This window comes from Haematobia irritans, chromosome 1 (assembly GCF_050003625.1).
Source record: "Haematobia irritans isolate KBUSLIRL chromosome 1, ASM5000362v1, whole genome shotgun sequence".
Taxonomy (NCBI): domain Eukaryota; kingdom Metazoa; phylum Arthropoda; class Insecta; order Diptera; family Muscidae; genus Haematobia; species Haematobia irritans.
In genome coordinates, this window is record NC_134397.1 from 98,761,248 (window position 1) to 98,788,659 (window position 27,412).

The window sequence follows — 27,412 nt, forward strand, 5'->3', positions numbered from 1 at the left end:
CGATCTTGATGCGGTCCACAAGTGGATGACTTTCTCCTGGATATGTCAAAAGCATCAACCGCTCAACCTCTGTTGCAAAGTCTTGTAGAGTCTCATTTGACTTCTGGACTCTTCCTCTTAATTCCATTCTGAAGATGTCTTGCTTATGTTCTCCGCCGTACTTACGTTGAAGTGCCGCTATTACGTCATTATAATTATTTCTAGAGGCAGCGGGAATGCTTTGTATCACATCAGCGGCGTTGCCCTTTAATGCCAATAGAAGTTCAATTGCTTTGTCATTGTCGTTCCATAAATTTCTAGAAGCAACCATTTCAAATTGGAATTTGAATACATCAAATGAAGTTGAGCCATCGAAAACAGGAGGTTTGGTTTTCGAGCCCTCGATAACGCGCACTGGTCCACCTTTAATTTCCAGCTCTGACATTTTTCTTTCAATGTGTAGAAACTTCTCATCATGAACCATAATTTTCTCATCCACGGAAATAATCTTCTTATCCAGCTCCCCAATTTGGCTTTCGATATGGTCCACACGTTTTTCCATGCCTTTAGCAATTTGTTGAAGATTCTCATTTAGAATTCTAGAATTTTCGTCCATCTTTTTCGAATTTTCGTCGAATTTTTCTTCCAATTTTCTAGAATTCTCTTGCATTTTTAAAGAATTTTCTTCCATCATTTTGCTCAAAATATTGACCATCGATGTGTAATCAACAACATTAGAAGCTACAGATGGAGTTTCCAAGGCGCTGGCTACTACTGATTCGTCAAGATCTTCCTTATAATCGGACTCATGTGTTTCGATATCAATACTGCGCCGCTCGAACTCTTCCAGTAGTCGCTTTTGTAATTGGGCCTTGTTTCCTGTAGTCGGCTGCTCCATTTTGCTCAATTCCTTCTTCAAGTCTTCCACTCGAAGCTGATTAAACTTCATTGTAGATTTTTTTCCCGTTATTTCACTTCCGACACCAATTGTTACGTTTTTATATTGAGGCGTGTTTAATAACCCGATAATTAAAACACAGTCCTTTTCAAATAACGACAATCTACAATTTATTAGTTTAACTGATGGCTTCACTTATTTGCTCTACGATGTGTACTGTATAAACTTTAGCTTACGACTGACTTGACTGCTCCCTCCGCCAAGGGCTTATATTCCGTGATTTGACGATTTCGAAAATTCTGGATAGTCTGGCCTACAACCATCTAGAACTATCTTGTACAATTTATCTAACACCACATATTCAACTGGTTATCTTCATTGCCTACAGCCATCTGGAATATTCTATCGGCGTTACTTTACAGGTGATATGGCACACATACTTTTAGGCTTATGCTAATAATCTAGTGCATTCTACTAGATTAGGTAGATGTCGTGCAGGCATAAAACAAAAGGCGTTACTTTTACAATGAACGATTGGAAACACAAAAGATGTTTAAGAAAGTACTAGAAAATAAAGAAATGACTCTAACAAGTTATGACGTAATTTTATCGTTACAATTTGAAATTTAAATTAACGTAAACTAATTTAAATAAACCTAAATCAAGAAATATCACATTCGTAACAATATTAAGGAAAAAGTTTATAATCTTGTATCGTTTTTGAATTAAATTTCCCTCTTGTGATTAATTTTATTTGGAATTATTTTATAATTAATTTAATTTCTTGCACAGTTGGTGCAAGGGGGGCGGTATGTTCACGCACGAATAAGTGTGAACGCCTTTTCGTTATGCGACACCAAATATTGCCTTTAATGGGCATCCCTAATTGCGTGAACGTTTCGTCCTCCACACCATTGTTTGCCGCCGTTGTGTGATCCGAAGGGATCACTGTAGTCTAAAGAGAAGAGGAGATGAGAGAAAGAATAATAGAAGCGGTAGTTAAGAACAAATTATCATAGAGCGCGAAGCTCAACCATCGTCAGTGTACGAAAAGTAAAACCAATCAGTGAAAGTTTGTAAATAATTAAACAGAATAGTTCTAATAAGAAATCGGCAACGACGGCAAACATTAAGTGACAGATATAATTAGTGTTGGATAAGTCATCAATATAAGTGTGAAAGTATCACAAATAAACAAATTGAATTGCTACAATTGAAACACCAAAGATTCTTTTTCTTGTAAGCTTGGCAAGGCAATTGATATTATCTGCCCCGGGGGGCATTTGCGGTATATGTGGCTCAAAAAACTATCACATCAGTAGTGATCTGCCCCTTCGAGAGTGAGTTAATTTTTTGCCCATTACAAATAGTGTTACACCAGAGGAAAGTAAAACCCATTCGGGCATCTCCAAGTGTTGTTTGACTAAGGCCGGAGAGTTGGGATTAGGCCCCAACAGTTATTCTGATAGTATTATTTCACTAAACTGAAAAAACAGTGAACCCTTTTCCATTGCAAAATGAACTAAACTGTAGTAATATTGACCATGATTTAGCCCTTAAGATTTTTTTCAACTTGTCTAGTTTATAATTCTCTTAAATTTTAGTTCATCTATAACATTGTAGTTTAGTTCATTTTTACAACACCATAAGATTTATATACCCCTACCAAGTTAAAAAGTCAGTATTATTTTGGTTTAGTTGCTTATTTTGTGGGAAACCCGATAATAAAAATTGGTTAACAGTCTCTTTTGACTAAACTATTATTAAATCAATCATTCCACAGTACAGAAAAATTAAATAATTAAAGGAACAACAAACTGTTTTACTATTATGAAAATTTTCATACATTAAAATTAAACTTTCTTTAAGCAAAAGTACTTTATTATAAAAACTTATGATGAAAGTTCTTAATACAATGTTTTTTGTGAATAAAAATTATGACCCCGTGGAACAGAGAGTAGTTCATTTGAACCCGCTGTTTGGATATTTTGACTTATCCTTTTTTATTCATCGTAGGAATTTTTTTCACATATCTTGCTGGTAAAAAATGGAAACAATAATGAAAATTGTTAAAAATTAACACCATGTAATGAAATATAATTTTTAATTCTTCATTTTAGCTTGTAACTTACCATATTTGGGGCATTTTATCAAATGGTGTAAGGAATTCAACTTTCCTTTGGAAAACGTATCTCATAAAATATGTACCTGAAACAATTAGAGAAATAATGAAGTATTCTAAATAAACTCATAAAACTGTGTTTTTATCGTTGTGAAGGATATAATAAAATAAATATTCTAGTTGAAAGAAATCCAAAGTTTTAATATAAAACTTACCAATTCTCTATTAAATTGTACGCTGAGGGGAAATATAAAAAGTTGTCCAAATTTATTTGGGTTACTCTGAAATTAAATATTTATTTTTTACATTAAATAAAATTATTAAATAGGTTTTCAAAAAATCTAATGAAAAAAACAATAATATGCATAAAAAACCAAATATTCTTGATAACCCTAAACAGTCATCATTCGTCAAAATGACGACACGTAATTTAATTTTCGATGTAAAATGCATTTTAGTCTATTGGGAAATGGTAAATTTAAGTTATACTAATTCGACCGTTTTATGAATTTTTGTTTTATACTACGTAAAACCAAATTGAATAAGAAAAAAATTCAAGTTTGGTTCACTTTTTTGCTCACGATGAAAATTATAGCGTCTTGAAATCAGCCGTAGTCAAAATGACGAAGGATGACGTTAATGTACAAAAAATATGTATGATTGTCCAGGGTTAAAAGAAAGTTAAAGAATCCTTACCAATTCACTATTAAATTACGGGCAAAGGAGTAAATTTGTCCACATTTTTAAGGGGTTATTCTGAAATTAAATATTTGTTTTTACATTAAAAATATTACATTGGTTTCCAAAAAATTTGAATTAAGAAATACTAAAATACGGTATTAAAAACATGTAATTTTGATGATAAAAAGGTCACAAAAACGTAAATATTCTAGTTGAAATAAAGCCAATTTCTAAAAGAAAACTTACCTATTCTCTATTTTTTAAATTTATTCGAATCCATCTGGAGTTGCTCTGAAATTAAATGTTGTTTTTAAAACAAAGAAAAACATTAAACTGGTTTCCAAAAAAATTAATTAACAAATAATAATATACACTGAAAAAACAGTGAACCCTTTTCCATTGCAAAATGAACTAAACTGTAGTAATATTGACCATGATTTAGCCCTTAAGATTTTTTTCAACTTGTCTAGTTTATAATTCTCTTAAATTTTGGTTCATCTTTAACATTGTATTTTAGTTCATTTTTACAACACCATAAGATTTATATAACCCTACCAAGTTAAAAAGTCAGTAATATATTGGTTTACTTGCTTATTTTTTGGGAAACCTGATAATAAAAATTGGTAGACAGTCTCTTTAAAATGTCGACAACTAAACTATTTTTAAATCAAGTATTCCACAGTACAGATAAATTAAGTAATTAAAGGAACAACAAACCGTTTTACTATTATGAAAATGTTCATACAATAAAATTAAACTTTCTTTGAGCAAAAGTACTTTATAATAACAACTTATGATGAAAGTTCTTAATACAAATTTTTTGTGAATAAAAATTATGACCACGTGGAACAAGAAAGTAGTTTATTTTAACTCGCTTTTTGGACATTTTGACTTTTCCTTAGTTTTTTATTCTTCGTATATTTTTCACATATCTTGCTGAAAAATGGAAGGAATAATGAAAATTTTTAAAAATTAACATGTAATAAAATATAATTTTTTAGCTCTTTAAATTAACTTGTAACTTACCATATTTGGGGGCATTTTATTAAATGGTGTAAGGAATTCAACTTTTCTTAGATAAACGTACCTCATAAAGTTTGTACCTGAAACAATTAGAGAAATAATGAATTAAGTAATATATTAACTCATAAAATTGTGTTGTTATCGATGTGAAGGACATAATACAATAAATATTCTTGTTAAACGAAAGCCAACGTTTTAATATAAAACTTACCAATTCTTTATTACATTGTACGCTGAGGTTAAAAAGTTATCGAAATTCATTTGGGGTTACTCTGAAATTAAATATTTATTTTTTACATTAAATAAAAAACATTAAATTGGTTTCCAAAAATCTAATTAAAGAAATAATAAAAAAAGTAAAAAAAGTAAATAATCTGGTTAAAAGAATGTTAAAGAAAGCTTACCAATTCATAAAAATGTTGGTATTCTGAAATTAAATATTTGTTTTTTACATTAAAAATATTAAAGTGGTTTCCAAAAATATTTGATTAAAGTAATACTAAAATAAGGTCATAAAAACGTAAATATTCTAGTGAAAAGAAAGCCAATTTTACCACTTCTCTATTAAATTATACGTTGAGGAGAAATATAAAAATTTGCCCGAATCCATCTGGGGTTGCTCTTAAATTAAATATTTCTTTACAACAATGAAAAACATGAAACTGGTTAAAAAATATTAATAATAATAATAATTAGCAAATAATAATATACATAAAGAATATTATTTTTTAAAAGAAAACCACATTGAAAAAAGAACACTTGCCTATTTATGATTAAACTATACGCTGAGGTGTAACAAACAATTTTCCAAATTCATCTGGAGTTACTCTGAAATTGAATATTTATTTTTTACATTGAATAATAAAAATTAAATTAGATAAAACAATTTCAATATACTTTCCATTTCAGCATTTTTTCCTAAATATTGAACATTCTTAATAACTTTTTTCTAAGCTACCGATCTTCACTTCGCCATTGTACACCTCACCGCTAAAATATTAATAACTTTCATTTAAAAGTTTTAATAAACAAACACAAATATATGTCTCAAAAAACCAAAATATTCCACTCCTTTATATTCCCTTGTTACATACTTGCTAAAAAGGTGCAACAGCCCACGCTAACGCCAACTATACAACTGAAGCATGCCAAACAAAACCAAAACATTTCTACAACAACAAAAACACATGTGCCTTCATTGAAAAGAACACCTTATCCAGACAAATAAACCATTCGCGCATAATAAACACACACACACAAACCACTGAAAGAACAAAAATAAAAACAACCCCACGCTCAGATTTACACAACATCCCCATCACTCGCTACCATTTCTCATTATTGCATTGCATGCTCTCACTCTCAAAAATTTTCAAGTAACATCATCTTTACATTAAACATATTCCACTTTGACGAGAAAGATCTCTGTACTATGCATTAGTTCATCGCATCTGTCCCCAATTTACTCTAAAAACAATACTCTTAAATGCATATCAGTATAAGAACGATGACACGTTTAACTTAAAATTAGCAAAAACTTCATGAAATGATATCTACCCATTTTTGACGAAAATTTCTATAAATTTAATTACATGTGAACTAAAAATATTTCATTGAGAAATGTTGTACCAACTATTATTAACAATAGGAATTGCCAGTAAGAAATTGCTACCCGCTTTCAAGTTTAATTTTCGTAAAAAAATATTTTCTCATACAAAAACACTTTATAGTAAATTACACTTATTATTTAGAAAGTATTTTACATTTCATAAGTAGTTTTATAGTATGACGAAAGAATTTTTAATTACCGGTTAAGAAAATTTTTAAGGAAATTTCCATCGTATTTTGTAGGCTATGAACTAAACGATTGCTACTTAAAATTTGTAAAATTTCCTTTCGAGCAGTTAATTTTCGTTAAAGATACGAAAAATGAACTAAAATTCTGGAAAATTCTTGTAATAAATTATTGTAAAAATCTTCTTAAATTTACGAGACACTTTTTTTTCTGTGTACATAAAAAAACATTCTTTTTAAAAGAAAGCCATTTAAAAAAAAATGTACTTACCAATTTATGACTAAACTATACGCTGAGATATAACAAAAAATTTCCAAATTCATCTGGAATTGAATATTAATTTGTTATATTGAATAATAAAAATTTCAATACAATTTTAATTTCAACATACATATTTTCCTAAATATTCTTAACAACTTTTTTCTAAACTACCGATAAAATATTAATAACTTTCATTTAATAGGTTTAATAAACAAACACCAATATATGTCTCAAAAATCCAAAATATTCCATGCCTTTATACACTGAAAAAAAAGCATGCCCGGTTCCAAAGATTTTGTCTTTACTTTAAAAAATTTGGTATTGATTCCGAGCCAAAGAAGCGGAGAATACAAGTAAGGATACTTACAATTCTCTTTTAAATTTCGGTTTTGTGTACTTGCTTCTAGGAAGTAAATTTTAATTTTTCGCTTTTTCTGCTTTTTTCCTTCATATGCTATCAAAGTCCTTTAAAAACGAGTTAACGACAACTTTATTTTCCAAATTAATAATCGACCAGTAGAAATTATGCTATGTTTCAAGTAAAAAACCTCTTTAAAATAAAGTGTTGAAAAACATGTCCTATATTTGAACGAATTTTTTCTTTGTAGTCAAGATGCAAAAAGACAACAAATTTAAGGACAATTTCACTAAATTTAAAGAATTTTTCTGAATTATTAAAGTTAAGTTGACTTTAGGCCAAACAATTTTTCTTTCATGTTATGATACCCATTTTTAAGTGAAATCGCTTACTTATAAGGATAATATGACTTCATTGAAAAGTTTATCGACTTTTGGGCAAGGAAACAAACTTTATATTAGAGAAATGCGTCTTCTATGCTAAGCAAAATTTGCATTCGTAGTTTAAAGACATGAAATCTTTGACCTCACGACAATATTTTTTTCAGTGTATTCTCTTGTTGCATACCTGCTTAAAAGATGCAACAATCCACGCCAACGCCAACTACACAACTGAAGCATGCCAAACAAAACCAAGCAAAGCCAAAACATTCCTACAACAACAAAAACACATGTGCCTTTATTGAAAACAACACCTCATCCAGCCAAATAAACCATCCGCGAATAACAAACACACACACAAACCACTAAATGAACAAAAATAAAAACAACCCCACGCTCATGTATACACCACAAAACTCAAGTAACATCATCTTTACATTAATCACATTCCACTATGCCGATAAAGATCTCTGTATTATGCATTAGTTCATCTCATATGCTGACAATTTACTCTAAGAATAATATTCGTAAAGGCACACCAGTTTATGAACGATGAAACGTTTAACTTAAAATTTGCATAATTTTCATGAAATGTTATCTACCATTTTTGACGAAAATGTCTATAAATTTAATTACATGTGAACTAAAAATATTTCATTGGGTAATTTTTTACCAACAATTATTAACCATAGGAATTGTCAGTAAGAAATTGCTATCCATTTTCAAGTTCATTTTTCGTAAAAAAATATTTTCTCATACAAAAAAATCTTATAGTAAATTGCACTTATTATTTAGAAAATACTTTACATTTCACAAGTAGATTTATAGCATGACAAACGAATTTTTAACTACCAGTTAAGAAATTTTTTAAGGAAATTTCCATCGTATTTTGTAGGCCATGAACTAAACGATTGCAACTTAGAATTTGTAAAATTTCCTTTCGAGTAGTTAATTTTCGTTGAAGATACGAAAAATGAACTAAAATTCTGGAAAATTCTTGTAATAAATTATTGTAAAAATCTTCTTAAATTTACGAGACACTTTTTTTTTCTGTGTAAATGTGAAAATTGCAACTAACTGCAGCACAGGTACCAGTTCTGTGATAGGTCCGTCAGTGGCAATTTGCACCAATTTCCCGTAGGGTACTTTTAGTTGCTTTATTATAAATTGATTGTCGAATTATTTTGATGTCTATTTCTTTATTCAATTTTATGAAATAAAACATTAGTTGAACCTATAAGTTCAGTCTATAAAGTTTTAGCTAGTGGGGCTATAGCACCCCCTAGGAAAATTGTCTAGCTACGCTAATGACTATATCAGATTCTGGATTTATAAGAACCATTTTTGTTTGAGTTTTAGAGGAATCATTAACATCTCTTGTAAGTGTGCAAGAAAATTATAAAATAACGTCTTGATTTGAAATCTTAAATCTGTAGAAGTAAAATCTGGAAATTTACATTGAGTTTCAAGCAATTTTCATGATCAGTGCGCCTTCTACACCCTCAAGAAGTGAAGTCGGTCTATATGGAGGCATTACCAAATGGACCGATAAAAACTTAATCCCATACACGTTTTTGTGAGCCTAAAATACCAGAATATTTACAATTATAAATATCAGATAAATTATACAAAATCAGATAAAAACTACGGTATCTAGAAACCCAAGGATTTAAATCGGGAGATCAACTACGGTTTCTATAAGCCCAAGACCCCAAATCGGAAGGTCGTTTTATATGGGGACCATACCAAAACATGGACCGATACTCACAATTTTTGGCACACGTATTTGTGGTCCTACAATACCTCTAGATTTCCAATTTCAGGTAAATTGAATAAAAACTGCGGTTTCTATAAGCCCAAGAAGTAAAATCGGGAGATCGGTCTATATGGGGGCTATACCAAAATATGGACCGATACTCACAATTTTTGGCACACGTATTTGTGGTCCTACAATCGCTCTAGATTTCCAATTTCAGGTAAATTGAATAAAAACTGCGGTTTCTATAAGCCCAAGACCCCAAATCGGGAAGTCGGTTTATATGGGGACTATATCAAAACCTGGACCGATATAGCCCATCTTCGAACTTGACCTGCCTGCAGACAAAAGACGAGTTTGTGCAAAATTTCAGCACGATTGCTTCATTATTGACTGTAACGTGATTACAACAGACAGGCATACAGACAGACGGACATCGTTATATCGTCTTAGAATTTCTCCCTGATCAAGAATATATATACTTTATGTAGTGGGAAATCGATATTTCGATGTGTTACAAACGGAATGACAAACTTATTATACCCCTGTCACCATTTGATGGTGGTGGGTATAAAAAGGCCGATTAAATACGTATATCCCTTTCCGACCTATAGCCGATCCACGTGATAAATTTTCCTAAATTTTTTAATTCTGTTATTTATGTGTACATAGAACATTTTAAATTATTAAGTTTGTTCAGTTTGATTCTGTATCCTTTTTTTTAGGATACGCACAATTGTTGAAAAAACTTGTTTGATGAAATATTCCACAACTTAAATAATTTTAATTTATTTGCAAACTTACCTCTTCAACTCATTTTTACAAATGCGCAAAGTACACTGCTGAAACTACATGAAAGACATGAAATCTTTGACCTCACGACAATATTTTTTTCAGTGTATTCTCTTGTTGCATACCTGCTTAAAAGATGCAACAATCCACGCCAACGCCAACTACACAACTGAAGCATGCCAAACAAAACCAAGCAAAGCCAAAACATTCCTACAACAACAAAAACACATGTGCCTTTATTGAAAACAACACCTCATCCAGCCAAATAAACCATCCGCGAATAACAAACACACACACAAACCACTAAATGAACAAAAATAAAAACAACCCCACGCTCATGTATACACCACAAAACTCAAGTAACATCATCTTTACATTAATCACATTCCACTATGCCGATAAAGATCTCTGTATTATGCATTAGTTCATCTCATATGCTGACAATTTACTCTAAGAATAATATTCGTAAAGGCACACCAGTTTATGAACGATGAAACGTTTAACTTAAAATTTGCATAATTTTCATGAAATGTTATCTACCATTTTTGACGAAAATGTCTATAAATTTAATTACATGTGAACTAAAAATATTTCATTGGGTAATTTTTTACCAACAATTATTAACCATAGGAATTGTCAGTAAGAAATTGCTATCCATTTTCAAGTTCATTTTTCGTAAAAAAATATTTTCTCATACAAAAAAATCTTATAGTAAATTGCACTTATTATTTAGAAAATACTTTACATTTCACAAGTAGATTTATAGCATGACAAACGAATTTTTAACTACCAGTTAAGAAATTTTTTAAGGAAATTTCCATCGTATTTTGTAGGCCATGAACTAAACGATTGCAACTTAGAATTTGTAAAATTTCCTTTCGAGTAGTTAATTTTCGTTGAAGATACGAAAAATGAACTAAAATTCTGGAAAATTCTTGTAATAAATTATTGTAAAAATCTTCTCAAATTTACGAGACACTTTTTTTTTCTGTGTAAATGTGAAAATTGCAACTAACTGCAGCACAGGTACCAGTTCTGTGATAGGTCCGTCAGTGGCAATTTGCACCAATTTCCCGTAGGGTACTTTTAGTTGCTTTATTATAAATTGATTGTCGAATTATTTTGATGTCTATTTCTTTATTCAATTTTATGAAATAAAACATTAGTTGAACCTATAAGTTCAGTCTATAAAGTTTTAGCTAGTGGGGCTATAGCACCCCCTAGGAAAATTGTCTAGCTACGCTAATGACTATATCAGATTCTGGATTTATAAGAACCATTTTTGTTTGAGTTTTAGAGGAATCATTAACATCTCTTGTAAGTGTGCAAGAAAATTATAAAATAACGTCTTGATTTGAAATCTTAAATCTGTAGAAGTAAAATCTGGAAATTTACATTGAGTTTCAAGCAATTTTCATGATCAGTGCGCCTTCTACACCCTCAAGAAGTGAAGTCGGTCTATATGGAGGCATTACCAAATGGACCGATAAAAACTTAATCCCATACACGTTTTTGTGAGCCTAAAATACCAGAATATTTACAATTATAAATATCAGATAAATTATACAAAATCAGATAAAAACTACGGTATCTAGAAACCCAAGGATTTAAATCGGGAGATCAACTACGGTTTCTATAAGCCCAAGACCCCAAATCGGGAGGTCGTTTTATATGGGGACCATACCAAAACATGGACCGATACTCACAATTTTTGGCACACGTATTTGTGGTCCTACAATACCTCTAGATTTCCAATTTCAGGTAAATTGAATAAAAACTGCGGTTTCTATAAGCCCAAGAAGTAAAATCGGGAGATCGGTCTATATGGGGGATATACCAAAATATGGACCGATACTCACAATTTTTGGCACACGTATTTGTGGTCCTACAATAGCTCTAGATTTCCAATTTCAGGTAAATTGAATAAAAACTGCGGTTTCTATAAGCCCAAGACCCCAAATCGGGAAGTCGGTTTATATGGGGACTATATCAAAACCTGGACCGATATAGCCCATCTTCGAACTTGACCTGCCTGCAGACAAAAGACGAGTTTGTGCAAAATTTCAGCACGATTGCTTCATTATTGACTGTAACGTGATTACAACAGACAGGCATACAGACAGACGGACATCGTTATATCGTCTTAGAATTTCTCCCTGATCAAGAATATATATACTTTATGTAGTGGGAAATCGATATTTCGATGTGTTACAAACGGAATGACAAACTTATTATACCCCTGTCACCATTTGATGGTGGTGGGTATAAAAAGGCCGATTAAATACGTATATCCCTTTCCGACCTATAGCCGATCCACGTGATAAATTTTCCTAAATTTTTTAATTCTGTTATTTATGTGTACATAGAACATTTTAAATTATTAAGTTTGTTCAGTTTGATTCTGTATCCTTTTTTTTAGGATACGCACAATTGTTGAAAAAACTTGTTTGATGAAATATTCCACAACTTAAATAATTTTAATTTATTTGCAAACTTACCTCTTCAACTCATTTTTACAAATGCGCAAAGTACACTGCTGAAACTACAAAATTAATATGAAAAACAAATATTTATAACGGTTCTTCACATTCTTAGACAAAGAGAGAGCATACACAATTATTTTTTTGCCGCTCTTACCGCAGTACATCATATATTAAAGAAATTATAGAGACTTAAACTTACCCGCACAATTGTGCGTACACGGTCGGAAAGGGATATAATTAAGTTTGACAAAATTTTCTATAGAAATAAAATTTTGATAAAAGTATCTATAGAAATAAAATTTTAACAACATTTTCTATAGAAATAAAATTTTGTCCAAATTGTCTATAGAAATAAAATTTTGACAAAATTTTCAATAGAATTAAAATTTTGACAAAATTTTCAATAGAATTAAAATTTTGACAACATTCTCTATAGAATTAAAATTTTGACAACATTCTCTATAGAATTAAAATTTTGACATTTTCTATAGAAATAAAATTTATACTAACACCACGTTGCAAATTTCGGACCAATTTTTGCATGGTTCTTAGAGACCATATAACACCACGTACCAAATTTCAACCGAATCGGATGAATTTTGCTCCTCCAAGCTCCACCACGTTCCAAATTTCAACCGGATCGCATGCATTTTGCTCCTCCCGATCTGGTGATCGGTTTATATGGGGGTATATATAATTATGAACCGATATGGACCAATTTTAGCATGGTGTTAGAGACCATATATTAACACTACATACCAAATTTTAACGGGATCGGATGAATTTTGTTCCTCCAAGAGGTTCCGGAGAACAAATCTGGGGATCGGTTTATATGGGGGCTATATATAATTATGGATATGGACCTATTTTTGCATGATTCTTAGAGACCATATACTAATACCATGTACCAAATTTCAGCCGGATCGGATGAAATTTGCTGCTCTTAGAGGATCCGCAAACCAAATCTGGGGATCGGTTTATATGGGGGCTATACGAAAAAGTGGACCGATACGGCCCTATCATCCGACCTACATCAATAACAACTACTTGTGCCAAGTTTGAAGTCGATAGCTTGTTTCGTTCGGAAGTTAGCGTGATTTCAACAGACGGACGGACATGCTAAGATCGACTCAGAATTTCACCACGGCCCAGAATATACGGAATGACAAAGTTAATATACCCCCCATCCTATGGTGGAGGGTATAATAACGAAAGGACGCATTGTCTATTTAAGATGTAACAACAATAGTGAATAATAATGCTATTTTTATCTACATTGGCATACAAATAAATCGAGACAGTAAAATGGAAAAAAGTGGAAACATTGAAAAATTACACAACAACCAAAACAGATTAGTTCTTTTTTACTAATAGGGAGTCCAAGAGGAGTTGTCGGACGCTTTAAAAAATAATGGTAAAAATGAAATTATGTACAAATTTATTCTCGAATTTAACACCACTTTGACAGTGGTGTTAACCCGTATTCTCACGAGTTATAAAATAATTATCCGATTATAATAATGTTTGATTCACAGCATGTATAGGCTACCTTTAGTATATATATGAAAAAAAAATTGTCGTATCGGGTTCAGGTTTCCGGAAAATGGGTGTCGCAATTAACAAAGAATACCATTGTTGTTTTTTTATTTTTTTCTGTGCAGCGATAACGGTACACTGGTGCATTGAATATGCCAATGTTTCTGTCGTCATATGACGACGCTATGAGAATATGGTCTTAAATTCGAGTAAAAGAAGTCCATTCCTAAATAAATTTATATGTACACTGAAAAAAAACATATCCTGTTCCAAAGATTTTGTCTTTACATTAAAAATTTTGGTATTGATTCCGAGCCAAAGAAGCGCAGAATACAAGTAAGGATACTTCTAAGGCTCAATTCTCTTTTAAATTTGGGTTTTGTGTACTTGCTTCTAAGAAACACATTTTAATTTTTCGTTTTTTAAACTTTTTTCCTTCATATGCTATCAAAGTCAAAGTTAACGACAACTTTATTTTGCAAATTTAGACTCAACTTGCAGTAGAAATTATGCTATGTTTTATGTAAAAAACGTCTTTAAAATAAAGTGCTGAAAAACGTGTCCTATTTTTTGCTTTGTAGTCAAGATGCAAAAAGACGATGAATTTAAAGACAATTTCATAAATTTTAAAGAATTTTTTTGAATTATTAAAGTCAAGTTGACCTTAGCCCAAATTTTTTTTCTTTCATTTTTTGATACCCATTTTTAAGTCAAAGCACTTAATTATAAGGACAATACGACTTCATTGAAAAGTTTATCGACTTTTGGACAAGGAAAAAAACTTTATATTAGAGAAATGCGTCCTTTATGCTAAGCAAAATTTGCATTCGTATTTTAAAGATATGAAATCTTTGACCTCACGACAATATTTTTTTCAGTGTAGGGTGAAAAAAAAAATTTGAAAATAATGTGCTTTTGAATAAAACACTATAGCAAAATGCGACTCCAAATTATCTAAACCTCTTGTACAGCTCTTTTATGAAGGTTTGTTTACTTGTTTCTTTATAGTGGAAAGGAATAATGGAAAATCGTATTATTGATGTCGGTACCATAACTTTCGGAGGAGTTTTCGGCCTAGGAGAAAATTGCCATCGTCGTTTCATAATGGCACGGACAACTGTACAATGTTTAATGATTCCCAGATTTTGGCTTTTTGAAAAGGAGCAAAACCCCGAGAATATTTGGCAGCGTCGACGTTTTTATTTAGATGCGACAATACCTTCGCTCCAAACTTTATTTCAAGGATTTTTATCTAGCCGACAATGGGATAAATTCAAAAAATTTATCATTCGAATGCAGTTGGATCAATATTCGGTTCAAAATTCAGCTAGATTCCAGGATATACCTATAATATGTCGCATAATCGAAATCAATGACTAAGAAACCATGAAACAATTTAACTAATCTTTTACAAATTTCCCGTAGTAACACCTTAACTGTGTTCTGTTAACTGTTATAAATCGAAATTTTTATTGCATCGAATTTCGGAGCATTAAAAGAATTTGATTCATTATCAACGTAATTGAAAAAGAAGACGGCATCTATTGTCATAAGAGAATGAACAATAGACAACGAGTAGAAATGCCGACAATAGAAACAGGGTAATACTTAAAAGAAGCGGTTGGAGAGTCCTTTAAATGCAAATTTTATCCTTAAAGGTGAGTACTATGTTCGAGTTTTTCACCAAAACACTAAATTAAAAGTGCAAAAATATATATGAAGACGATAACATTTTTATCAAGTCTCTTCAAATTATGGATGGAAAAGATCCAATGTATTGATTGCGAGGCATTTAATATTTCGAAATTAATTGATTAAAAAAAGTAACCGCTGGTTTTCAGCTTGAAAACTGAACATAGTACTCAGCTTAAGGCCGGTATGCACCTCTAGCGAAATTTTCGGTAGCAAAAATTTATTTAAGTCTACCACAAAAAAACAGGGCTGTGTACACAAATTTTAAACCAGCTAATCGCTTTTAAAAATTGTTAATATATGTTCCAAATATTCCTCAAATAAATTGTTTATTATTTACAGACCTTTTAAAACTTTTACGCACACAATGATTGTAATAAATTAAATGTTTGCTGCCAAACATGCTTTTGACAACCCTGTTATGGAAATATTGTCATGGCATGACCGGTACAATAAGCACCACTAGAGTTTTAGACGCGATACTAGATTTTAGACGGCAATTAGATTAAAGATGAAGAGAAAACAAACGGATACAGATATTTCGACGAACCTTCAGAGTATAATAGGCAGGGCTGTAGAGTCGGATATTCAGTCTGGGAGTCGTAGTATGAAGATTTCGATGGAATCGGAGTCGTAAACATTTTGCTCGATCCCGTCCAAACAAAAGTTTAAAGACACTTGTTGTGGAGATGGCCTTGGCGGATGTTCGTTTTTTGAGGTTTGTCGTTGATTCGGCGATCGTGAAAACGAGTTAGGTCGTTGGTTTGGTTTCGTTGTTGACGATTCATTAATGCGGTTGTCGTTGACGATTCATTGATGCGATTGACGATTCGGTTAGACGTCATTGGCAACAGTTCGGTTATTCGGATTTGTCGTTAACGATCTGTTGCGGTTGTCGTTAATGGTCTATTGATACGGCGTTCGGGGATGATGATTTGGTTTGGCGATTCGGGATTGTCGTCGAAGATTCGGCGTAGTTGAATGTTCGGTTGTTGGCTCGGTTTTGGTGGTTAGGAATTGTCGTTGACGATACGGCTTCGATGACTATTAAGGTGGAATTACATACGTGTGTACGTTGTATTCGAACGCGTTGACGAATACGATTCTTCAATTGAGTTACACAGCATACGTCGGAACACAAATAAATTTGCTGATACATTCCTCACCTCTGCGCTTTTTAATATGTTTTTATATTACACACACTTTTTAACCCTGGAAAGTCATCCTTATTTTTTGTACACAAACGTCATCCTTCGTCATTTTGACTACGGCTTATTTCAAGACGCTATAATTTACATCGTAAGCAAAAATGACAACCAAAATTGAGTTTATTTTCTTATTCAATTTGTTTTTAATTAGTATAAAACAAAAACTCATAAAATTGTTGAATTAGTATTACTTAAATTTATCATTTTGACGAAGGATGACTGTCCAGGGTTAAAGTATTGGACTTTAAACTTCCTCAATAATTCATCGTCTATATCTTAGATTGTTTTTCGTTTGTTGATTTGTTTACATGTTGTTTAATGTTGTCAACGCACCCGTCATATGCATACGTTACTTTTATCGTGCAAACAATAGTAGTTTACACATTTTAACTTTTTTTTGACAATAGCATATAACATACGCATGCATGACCGCATGGTATGTAGTAGTAGTATTTATTAATATTTTTCATAAACAGTTACAATGTGTATAATACTCTGGTTTGGTTTTCATTTATTATAAATACAATTATTTTCAGTTATCTTGAAGACTTTGACATATCGTCGTTAGTCTACATGTGAATTTAATTTTACGTTGTAAATATGTAATATGAAATACTATTTAATAGTTGAATTCAGATATTAATCCTAGTCTGTACTTCAATGCCATTTTTGTGAACTTTGCCAGACATGCCCATTCTACAATCTTTCCATCAAGCAAATTTTTTATATCCTCGTCTGATTAAATCTCTTTTTTAAAATAGGTTTTTCTTATTTCCCTCAAAATGGTATGTAATTCCACCTTTAGGTTGATGGTTCGGTTTTGGTGATTCGGGATTGTCTTTGACGATTTGTTGTCGTGGACTGTTCGGTTGATGATTCGGGGTTGTCGTTGACGATTCGTTGACTGTTCGGGTTATGATTCGGTTTTGGTGATTCAGGATTGTCGTTGTCGCTGAATGTTTCGTTGATATGGTGATTGTTTCGTTGATACGTCGATTGTTTCGTTGATTGCTCGATGATGACGTTTTGGTGATTCGGTGGTCGCTGATTACTCGGTGATTGTTCGTTGTTCGGTTAGTAAACTAATACTAAAGAAAAGTACACGAATGTAGGAGCAAGCTAATGGTCGACACAATTAGTGGGGAAGCAAGCTAAATGACAAAACATTTAGTGCGACAGCAAGGTAAGTTACAACACACCTAGTGCAGAAGTAAGCTAATAGCCGAAGCAATTAGTTTAAGCAAGCGAATGCGGAAGCATGCTAATTGCCGAAACAATTTGTTCGGAAGTAAGCTAAAAGCCGAAGCAATTAGTGCGGAAGCAAGCTAATTGCCGAAACAATTAGTGCGGAAGCACGCTAATAGGCAAAGCAATTGGTGCGGAAGCACGTTATTTGCCGAAACAATTAGGTCGGAAGCAAGCGAATGCGTTGATTGTTTCGTTGATTGCTCGATGATGACGTTTTGGTGATTCGGTGGTCGCTGATTACTCGGTGATTGTTCGTTGTTCGGTTAGTAAACTAATACTAAAGAAAAATACACGAATGTAGGAGCAAGCTAATGGTCGACACAATTAGTGGGGAAGCAAGCTAAATGACAAAACATTAAGTGCGACAGCAAGGTAAGTTACAACACACCTAGTGCAGAAGTAAGCTAATAGCCGAAGCAATTAGTGTAAGCAAGTGAATGCGGAAGCATGCTAATTGCCGAAACAATTTGTTGGGAAGCAAGCTAAAAGCCGAAGCAATTAGTGCGGAAGCAAGCTAATTGCCGAAACAATTAGTGCGGAAGCAAGCTAATAGCCAAAGCAATTGGTGCGGAAGCAAGTTATTTGCCGAAACAATTAGGTCGGAAGCAAGCGAATGCGTATGGGGTGAATTCCTTTTTATTAGACGGATCTATGCCAAGTGAGCAGGCAGAATTGGAATTCTGCCTGCTCACCAAAACGGCTGCCCTTATAAGTGTGTGCAATAATGATGTGAATGGGAAATATCTTAATAGCGACCAAAAAATAATAAAAAATATTGTAGTTAGAAATCACTTTGTCATGTAACTGGCACCACCCAGTAGGGAAAACATAGTCGGCGTTGAGTGAAAAAGGGTTATAGTGGTAGGTACCAAAGATCTGCACAAGTATGCTTGAAAGCTATTTCAAATGGCTTGGATTTTCATAGAACATGCAGAAGATCAGCGCTTCGCTAAAAAAAACCGAACATATACATCGTTCGACGGCAGCATCAAAGATTATAGATTTGAGGAAGATGGGAGATTGGCTTGCGTCATACCAAATGTTAGGTTAGGTTAAAGTGGCAGCCCGAATAAGATTCAGGCTCACTTAGACTATTCAGTCCATTGTGATACCACATTAACTAAAAGTACCTATTACATATGGGCACTTCTAGTTTTAACCGCTGAACCTTCTTGATTATTTTTCTTTGTTGAACCAACCAGATTGTTCCAAAAACATTAGCAGACTGCTTAAGTTAACGTTTTCCAGATCCGCCAGTAATCTGAAGCTATATGCTCCTAAAAGTTGCTTGCGCTTTACACAAAATGCAGGACACTCACACAAGAGGTGTTTAATTGATTCCTTTTCCTCCGCATCATGACAGCTCATACAATAGTCATTATACTTCGCGCCTATAGTTTTTGCAAAATCGCCTATCAGGCAGCGACCCGTTATAGTAGGTATCAGGAGTGATATCTGACGTCTCGAGAACACTAGCATATCTAGTGTGCGGTTCAAGTTTAAATGGGGCCATATTTGCTTGGTGTCGTTACAGCCTTTGCAATTCTCCCATCGAACATTTGCCATCATAACAGCATTCTCACGAAACATGAGCTTGCAGGTAGCCAGGGGCATACCAACAGATTCTAGTTCCCCTGGAATATGTAAGGTAGTTCCTAGCCTTGCCAACTCATCCGCTTCGCAGTTCCCCGTTATGTTCCTATGGCCAGGCACCCATATTAGGTGAATATTGTACTGCTCAGCCATCTCGTTGAGAGATTTGCGGCAGTCTATGGCCGTTTCGACTTAAGGAACACAGAGTCCAAGAATTTTATTGCAGGTTGACTGTCTGAGTATATATTAATGCCAATATTTGTTGGAACATTACTTCTCAGCCAATTCACCACCTCTCTTATTGCCAATATTTCAGACTGAAAAACACTACAGTGATTAGGTAATCTTTTCGCTATTCGAATTTCCAGGTCTTTAGAATATACTCCGAACCCCACTTGTCCATTCAATTTGGAGCCATCAGTATGGAAATCTATATATCTTTTTTTCCCCGGGGTCTGTGTACACCACGCCCCACTGTTGGGAATTAGAGTTTCAAACTTTTTGTCGAAAAGTGGTTTTGCCAGGGTGTAATCCACTACGTTAGGCACATCTGGCATTACTTTGAGGACCGAACTATGACCGTACAATTTTCCGACCACAGCGATAGCTCGCGCAACCGCACAGCCGTTGTTGCAGCTGACTGTTTGGCCAAAATGTCTAAAGGCAATAGATGTAGCATGACATTAAGGGAGTCTGTTCCTGTCTTACTAAATGCGCCTGAGATACATAAGCTCGCCATACGCTGAACTTTATCTAAACAAGTCGGTTTCTGAAGTGCCGGCCACCAGACTACAACACCATATAGCATTATAGGTCTTACTACTGCCGTGTATAGCCAATGCACAATTTTTGGTTTTAGTCCCCACTTTTTCCCTATTGCCTTTTTGCACGAGTACAAAGCTACCGTGGCTTTTCTCGCCCTCTCTTCAATATTAAGCCTAAAATTCAACTTCCTGTCCAAAATAACGCCAAGGTATTTTGCACACTCACCAAAGGGAATTTCAGTACCCCCTAAGGAAATGGGCCTAACCGAGGGAGTTTTGCGATCTTTGCAGTACATGATTAGTTCCGTCTTTGGTGGATTTACACCAACACCTTTCTTTTTCTAGGGAAACCAGAAGGTTGTTTATAGCAACATTCCAAAGAAGAGGTGATAGAACTCCTCCTTGGGGAGTGCCTCTGTTCACATACCTTTGTATGTTCGCTTGCGCTAGTGTGGCTGAAATACGTCTCTTTGTTAGAAGTTCGTCTAACAGCCTAAGTATACCTGGATCAACATTCAAAGTTGTCAGTCCATTTAATATCGAGCTCGGATGGACATTATTGAACGCCCCTTCGATGTCTAGAAATGCCACGATTGTGTATTCTTTGACAGATAGTGAGCTTTCAATAAATCTGACTAGTTCATGCAATGCGGTCTCAGTAGACCTGCCCTTCGAGTATGCATGCTGTCGTTTCGAGAGCAAACTTGAATCCACGCTAGTTCTAAGATACATGTCTATCATCCTCTCCAGGGTCTTAAATAGGAATGAGGATAAGCTGATTGGTCGGAAATCCTTCGCACTCGAGTGAGAGGACTTTCCTGCTTTAGGTATGAAGACGACTTTTGTTTCCCTCCACTTTTCTGGAATATATGCTAAGTTTACACATCGTTTATATATCACCGTCAACCAGGGGATAATTCTTTCAGCCACTGCTTGTAATTCCGCCGGAGTAATTCCATCAGGTCCGGGGGATTTGAATGGTCCAAAGCTATTTAAAGCCAATTTTATTATAGATTCCGACACAATTTCCTCGATAGGAAATGACCGCTGAGCCTCTGTTACACCACCAGAACATGGTTCAACCGTCCGATTTCCAGGGAAGTGTGTGTCCAAAAGTACCTCCAACGTCTCCACACTGGACGTTGTCCAATTTCCCTCCGATGTTTTAATGAAACCTGGAGCGTTGTTAGTGGATGCTAGTACCTTCCGTAGTCTGGAAGCCTTTGACGTATTGTCAATACTGCTACAGTAATCATCCCAAGAGTTTTGTTGAGACCTTCTCAGTTCTCGTTTATATGCTCTCAGATTCATCTTGTAAGTGTCCCAATCCTCCGGAGCTCTTGTGGACTTTGCGTTGTTAAAGAGCTTCCTGCAGGATTTCCTCATATTACTTAACTCTTGCACAGTGCTCATATTTGTCTCTACCATTTCCGGTATCATCAAATTGAACGATTCCCTATACCTATTCCAATCAGCTTTCCTAACATTTTGCGGAAATATGGTCTTTGAAGTACGAACAGACAATCTGAAACTGATGTATCGATGATCTGAAAAGCTATGTTCCCTCAAAACTTGCCACTCAGATATCTTATCATTCAGTTCCGGAGAGGTCAACGTGACGTCCAAAACCTCTTGCCTGTTTCTGGTGACGAAGGTTGGTGCATCTCCCTTATTGCAAACTACCAGGTTAGTACGCAAAATAAAGTCTATTAGCGACTCTCCCCTTGCATTAGTATCACTACTTCCCCAAATACTATGATGTGCATTTGCATCGCATCCCATAATGAGTTTTGTCTTTGTTTTTAGTGACTCCTCAACTAAGGTCCTAACAGCACTGGGTGGCATCTCCATATCATGTCCCATGTAGACCGAAGATACCCAATATTGCTCAATGAAGGAAGCAGAAACAAGTTTAGTTCGCTTTTAGCAATTATACATGCTCGATTTATATCGTTACCGGTATTATGCAAAAGTTTGAAACCCGGAGTGCTTAATTCATAGATCTTGTTCTTATATATGTATGGTTCTTGAATAAGAACTATATCTATGTCTCCTTTCATCAGGAGAACTTTTAAGGCAGACAAGCGGCCTTACAATGGTGTAGATTTATCTGGAGGAACCGTAGAACCATCCAAATTTTCAACCACCGTCACATCAGCCGCTTCAATTGAGTCATCAAGGGCTTCCTCTTCACAGATCTCGGTGACTCTCGCAACAATCCGCGGTTCAGCTTTGGTGAGGTTTGAGCCTGTAGAAACTTCCCGCATATGATTTTCGCCATAGTCTGCAGGTTTTATGTCTCCTTCGGCTTCGCTAGGAGATGTTTTCACTGCTGACTCTACCGGAGGCTTGTCCGTTTCGGAATCCTTTGGTTGATCGCTTTTGTATACCTTCATATGGATATCATGAAAGCCATAACTTACACGTCCTTGGGTCTGGGCTAGATGTGGCAGCGACTCTGTGTTTAATATATACACCGCATGTCGTCTTGGTCCATCCACCCCATCTAAACGACCAACCTTCCAATCGGCGGTTGGAAGATCTGGGTTACATTCTTTTAGTCTCTCTAGTATTGACTCAGGATCAGGAGGGTTTGCCGGTATCCATGCATGTGCTCTAGGTTTAGCCGGTATGTCTTTTTTAGCGACTAACTCCAAAGCGTTAGTATGTCAGTACGTATACGACAAGTATGTCAATACTTGTCGTATACGCGTTTGGTTCGAGTATTAAACTAATGTGGTAAATGGTTTGATGTGCTCAGTAGCCAATCTCCCATCTTCCTCTTCTATAATCTTTGGTTGCAAGCATCAAAGATTATAGATTTGAGGAAGATGGGAGATTGGCTTGCGTCATACCAAATGTTGCATTTACCAGATTAGTTTAGTACATATTTGTACTCTTTTAGTTGTTTTAAGTTTTTATTATTTATTTTTATTTATTTATTAAACTTATAGTAAATATAAGAATAATAGAGAAAAAAAAAAACTGGCATTAGCTACTTAGGCTATCAGGGGAGCCACCGTGGTGCAATGGTTAGCATGCCCGCCTTGCATACACAAGGTCGTGGGTTCGATTCCTGCTACGACCGAACACCAAAAAGTTTTTCAGCGGTGGATTATCCCACCTCAGTAATGCTGGTGACATTTCTGAGGGTTTCAAAGCTTCTCTAAGTGGTTTCACTAGAATGTGGAACGCCGTTCGGACTCGGCTATAAAAAGGAGGTCCCTTGTCATTGAGTTTAACATGGAATCGGGCAGCACTCAGTGATAAGAGAGAAGTTCACCACTGTGGTATCACAATGGACTGAATAGTCTAAGTGAGCCTGATACATCGGGCTGCCACATAACCTAACCTAACCTAGGCTATCAGCTACAGTTTTTATTTTTTAAATGAAACAATGCCAAATTTTGGGCAAAAAAAAAATTACATTTTCCACTTTATGGAAATTTATTTATTTTAGGCAACAACAAAAAAAATACATTTTCCCCTTTATGGAAATTTATTTCGTGCTCTTAAAGGCTGATACGGTCAAAATTTGGTCAAGGGAAAACGCGTGTAAATCGGTGAAATCGTTTATTAAAAAATCAAATTAAATTTCTTTTTCAAGTTCAATTAGTATAAAATTCAGGGAAAATATTCAGTTAGGCTTTCGCTTTTCCAAATCCGAATTACCGGGCCTCACGCTTGACACCTGCCATCAGATTTTGTACAGCCACCTTGCCCACCTTCTTCGCCGCAGAAAGCCAGTTTGCCTTGAACTGCTGCTCGTCCTTAGCAGTTTTTTGGTCTTCTTTAGGTTCCGCTTGACAATAGCCCAGTATTTCTCAATTGGGCGGAGCTCTGGCGTGTTGGGAGGGTTCTTGTCCTTGGGAACCACCTGCACGTTGTTGGCGGCGTACCACTCCATGCCAAATCCGGTACACCCAGCTTATTTGCGGCATCTCGGAGAGAGAGGTTAGGGTTTCGCTTGAAACTACCGGCAACTCTCTTTGTCGTCTCAGCGGCTTCCGGTTTTCGATTTCCCCCCGATCCAGACTTCCTGGCTGTCGACAAACGTTCCCCAAACACTTAATTTACATTAGTAACGGTTGATTTGGCAACTTTTAGCGATTTTGACAGCTTTGCGTGCGAGTAGCTCGGATTTTCGCGATGCGCGAGCAAAATTTTGATACGCTGCTCTTCTTTGCTTTAGAACATGCATACAGGTTCTATAATGCTTGCAAATTTGATGCTTGGTTTCGAATAGAACCTTCAAAACATCGTTCTTGTTTAGGGAATACATCTGAATAGAAGCTTGAATTGGGAGCGTGTGACGGTTAGCTACAATGTTTATATTTTTATATTTCATTTAATTGTGTTTTGATTGATGGGCGGTTGTCGGTGTTTGTCGTATATGTCAGAATTATTATGAAGTGACAATACAAATTCGCCGCAAAAGAATAGGGTTGCATCTTCAACGGATTTCTGAAATAGGAATGAATGATGATTCCGGCTGTATGTAGGCGGGTCACCCATGTGGTTAGCGCGCCACTGGCTGTTCATTCCAGTTTAGCCTTCAGACAGTGAACGTCGCAAAGTAATTTATATTAAGAGGAAAATTTGTTAATTGTATGAAATAGTGGTCAGGCTTATGATTAGAAGGAAACCTCAACGCGATTGTTTAAGAAAAAGACTAAATAATATTGTACATTAGAAAAGGGGTAAATATAAAATAATATTGTTACGTTTTTATATTGAGACGAATTTAATTACCCGATAATTAAAAAGACAGTTCTTTTCAATAACGTTAATCTACAATTTATTTGTTTAACTGATTGGTTTCACTTATTTGCTCTACGATGTGTACTGTATAAACTTTAGCTTACGACTGACTTGTCTGCTCTCTCCGCTAGGGGTTTATATACCGAGATATGACGATTTCGAATGTTCTCGCTAATTGGCCTACAACCTTCGAGATTAACCTACTACCTTGTAGATGTCGCACAGCGACATTGCACATATTTATCGACTTATGTTCATTGTCTCGGCTATCTAGAACTTTCGATGGGGCGTTATTATATTCTTATCTTGGCTAGTGCATTCTGGCTATATTATCGATAATTATAACAGTAAAACAAAAGGTGCTACTTTTACAATGAACGATTGGAAAACTAAGAACACAAAAGATGTCTAGAAAAGTACTAGAAAATAAAAATGACTCTAACAAGTTATGACGTAATTTTATCGTTACAATTCGAAATTTAAATTAACGAAAACTAATTTAAATAAACTTAAATCTAGAAATATCAAATTCGTAACAATATTATGTATTATGTTCAATTGTATAAATATAACTGCGACACGGATTTGTGGTGGTGAAATCACGTGTTTGATTTGGTTGAACCCAAATTGATTGGAATAGAACGATACATATGTGGAAATCAAATAATTTCAATTATTTGTTAAATTACTAATAAATAGAAAACCTATGAACTAATTGATTTTAAAATATAAAAGAGAGTATTGGCTCTTTAAAAAGAGAAAGGGGGTACGGTACGCGTGATACCACCAGAAGCCGTGTTAGCAACAATGCGTTTCGGATTGGAATATTAAATTAGTTTATATTCAATTAAATTCGTTTCGAGCTTGTAAGAAAAACATATATATATATATATATATATATATATATATATATATATATATATATATATATATATATATATATATATATATATATATATATATATATATATATATATATATATATATATATATATATATATATATATAATATATATATATATATATATATATATATATATATAGATACCCAGTGTAGCCGATTCATTCATAACTTCACTATTGTCCTCTTGCAGCCTGCCCTGAGTGTTTGCGCCAGATGGAGTATATCATCCTGGTTTTCGCCGTTGCTAAATTTCTAATTCTGTGACAATACAACCCAATAAAAGGGACCTTAGCCTATACAGACAAATGAGTATTGAGAACAAATCGTTTCGTCGATCAAAATATAATGTTTCGTCGATTAGAATAACTCCTGCAACACGTTTCGGTTTGGTTATGATTATGGTTCTCACCGACGTACAATTATATATATATATATATATATAAATATATATATATATATATATATATATATATATATATATATATATATATATATATATATATATATATATATTACATATATATATACATATATATATATATATATATATATATATATATATATATATATATATATATATATATATATATATATATATATATATATATATATATATATATATATATATATATATATATATATATATATATATATATATATATATATATATATATATATATATATATATATCGTGTATTATGCGGCTATAGAGCTAGGTTAGGTTAGGTTATGTGGCAGCCCGATGTATCAGGCTCACTTAGACTATTCAGTCCATTGTGATACCACAGTAGTGAACTTCTCTCTTATCACTAATAGTATACTAACAATTACACATAGTAAATTTTGTGTTTAACTTTCTTTCTAACAAATATTGGTAGAACATACCTAAAATAAATCTAATTAATCTACATAACAAACTTATAAATAACAACAGAATTCATTGTAACGACGAAGCCTTGAAATTTTCTTTAATCTAAGAAGAAAGGAGAAACGTGACATAAAATTTCCTGACATCAAATTTCCGACTTGGGAAAAGTCTACCTCGTTATACTTTGATTATTATGACTTCTAGGTTAACGCTGATACGATCTAACCACGATGCTCGGGAAACTATTCTCGGAACATGGTGAAGCCCGTGGTCCCATGTTCAACGAAGACTCCAACACAATAATTCAGAC

The 27,412-nt window shown here is 34.0% G+C and overlaps 1 long non-coding RNA gene across 1 annotated transcript in view; it reads right to left on the reverse strand.

Annotated features, from left to right (window-relative positions):
• Positions 1-2,741: 2,741 nt before the first annotated feature.
• The window catches only part of LOC142221480 (uncharacterized), a 29,049-nt gene continuing 4,378 nt past the window's right edge, over positions 2,742-27,412 (reverse strand). The window contains exons 3-7 of the long non-coding RNA XR_012718061.1: positions 3,927-3,971; positions 3,696-3,755; positions 3,215-3,280; positions 3,010-3,085; positions 2,742-2,914 (exon numbers count right to left, since the gene is read on the reverse strand). This is a non-coding gene — a long non-coding RNA (uncharacterized LOC142221480). The remainder of the gene's footprint in view (positions 2,915-3,009; positions 3,086-3,214; positions 3,281-3,695; positions 3,756-3,926; positions 3,972-27,412) is intronic.